Below are 2500 nucleotides of genomic sequence, written 5' to 3' on the forward strand. Positions count from 1 at the left end.
TACTGTTACGCTGTATTCATTATAAATTTCTCCTAAAAAGTAAGTTGTATAAGACATGACAAATTGCATAATCAACAGCCTACTAAAGAGAATTATACACAAAACATACGTGTACATCTATGTGGTCTTAATTATTTTTTAACAGTGTACACAGATCCATCCCACATTCTTATAACAGGATTGTGCTATGACAGTAATCTCACCAAGAAACAGTAATTCTAGAGAGCAAAGAAACAAGATACTGAACCATTCTCGGGTCACGAAAACTGTACACTGGAGAGTAACTATTACAATTAATCTGTGCATTTGGCATTTGGTTGCGGCTGAGGGTAAGTCGGCTTTGATCATTGGCAGGCTCGTGATAATCCTTTGGAAAGCAATGGCTATGCAGCATGCAGGAAATCATCACCAACGTTTCAAGTGTTTCTTCGCCTCTATAAAAAAAATAACAAGACGAATAAATAAATCAATGAATATAGGAATAAATGAATATAGGAATAAGTAAATAAATATATGGATGAATAATAAATGAATATAGGAATAAATAAATAAATATAGTAATAAAAGATGAATTAATAAATACACAAAAATAGCAAATGACCACTTTCTCATCCTTTTGCATTTCTAAAAGTTTATGACATACATCAGTGTATACGCGTTTCCTATGTAAACGGAAGTGAGATAATAACACACTTACCAAGCTGGGAATGTTGGTTCCATTATCAATAACTGTCTCTTCGGTAAACAAACTACTCTGCAAGGGCCGTGACATGTAAGTCTTAATTGTCATCGTTATTATTTCGTTCTGACCTCGATACATTATCTGCAATATGGCAGAAGTGGAAAAGAAAGTTCTCATGATAAGAAAAGAGAATGTATGTGGTTATTTATTTTTACGGTTTTGGGGGAATAAGTTTAATGTGCAAGTGTGTAGTGAAATCTGTTCATATTTCGTTTCTGTACATGCAACACTCTATATGTGTGTGTGTGTGTGTGTGTGTGTGTGTGTGTGTGTGTGTGTGTGTGTGTGTGTGTGTGTGTGTGTGTGTGTGTGTGTGTGTGTGTGTGTGTGCGTGTGAGTGCGTGCGTGTGAGTGCGTGCGTGTGTGTGTGTTTTCTTTGTATGTGTTTGCTTATGTATGTATGCTGGTAAGAGCACATGTCAAATATACTTCCCATTTTCCCCATAAAATCTTTTTCCTCAAATGGCCCAAAATTCAAGAAAACACACGCTGCAAACACCACTGCATACTCAACCTCTCCTTTGTTTTGTACCTGACGAATAGCAGAAGAGACGCTATCGATGACTTCCTTCTCGAGGAGGAAAGGCATAGACAAGGCGACACGTGACGTCATTTTCCTTGTCACGATGACCTTTTGCTTGCTACAATGACAAAAGTGTCCTTGTTAGTGCCCTTATCCATGTTTGGCGAGGCATATTGGATAATATTTCTGAGCTTCTAGGAAACGTCTAATTCTTTTCATCCTCTTTTTCATAACAGAATCCGCCTCTTCGACACGAGCAACGACGCAGAATTGCAGCTGACAGAATGCAAGACAACGAAACAAGCATATAAATGCGTCAGCCGCGTTGAAGCAAAACGGTGACATGACAACAGTCTCATCACTCTCCCTCCCCCACCCCCTACCCCTCCTGGCCTCCCTTACCAATTAAGTGAAGCCAGCGTCTACCACTTGGTTACTCTGGAGACGGCCGACGCAAACAAAGCATCCTGCAGTGTTCGAAGACTTGTTGTTTTGTTGTCTTTTGCTATTGTTTTTGTTTCGTTTTCTTTGTGTTTCTTTCTTTGATTTCTGATTAAAGCATTCGTGAGATAGAATCCCATTCATGTTCATCGGACTCCTAAAATTCACCACTCAGCATTTCCAATGAATGAAGCACTAGTGCCTATTCGAACATGAGTCATTCAAAAATTCGAAACAGGCAGTTCACACATTAACACCGCTGAGTGTTGAAACCTTGGAAGTGAAGGAAACCAACACAAATAAAAGTAAGAGGGAAAAAGTGTTCGTATCTCACTGACAGATCTTAAAATGCACGATTTGTGCGTATTTAGGTGGAGTTCCCTATCTTAAGGTGAATGCTCCCACATTCTTCAATATTTCGGCGGATCTGTCTTGTGTTCATGTGGTCTCGCTTGGCCATCGTGCACGCCGGGATGGATAAATGTTGCATCTCTATTTATTTTTCAAGCGTATGCATATGTAAGACGGGCGGTTCCTTTCTGTTTTGTAATGCGTATTTGGAAGATGTGAGTGGGGGGAAAATTACATTGATAAAGAAACATGTTGCGTTGTTTATTCATTGGGAAAATGAATTATTTATCTCAATAAACTTCATACACAGCCTGTCAAGTAGTAATTTTAAATTCTCGTATCTTGGAATATGATCACATAGTCTTCAAAAAGTGAATAATCGTTTCTTAGTAATAATAAGTCTTATTATTCGGTATGTTACTCGCTTGGGACGTGTGTATAAC

The 2500-nt window shown here is 38.5% G+C and overlaps 1 protein-coding gene across 1 annotated transcript in view; it reads right to left on the bottom strand.

Annotated features, from left to right (window-relative positions):
- LOC119595493 (plasma membrane calcium-transporting ATPase 4-like) overlaps positions 1-2500 on the bottom strand; it is a 73203-nt gene that overhangs the window by 69669 nt on the left and 1034 nt on the right. The window lies entirely within an intron of this gene.

This window comes from Penaeus monodon, chromosome 36 (genome assembly GCF_015228065.2).
Source record: "Penaeus monodon isolate SGIC_2016 chromosome 36, NSTDA_Pmon_1, whole genome shotgun sequence".
NCBI classification, from domain to species: Eukaryota; Metazoa; Arthropoda; class Malacostraca; order Decapoda; family Penaeidae; genus Penaeus; species Penaeus monodon.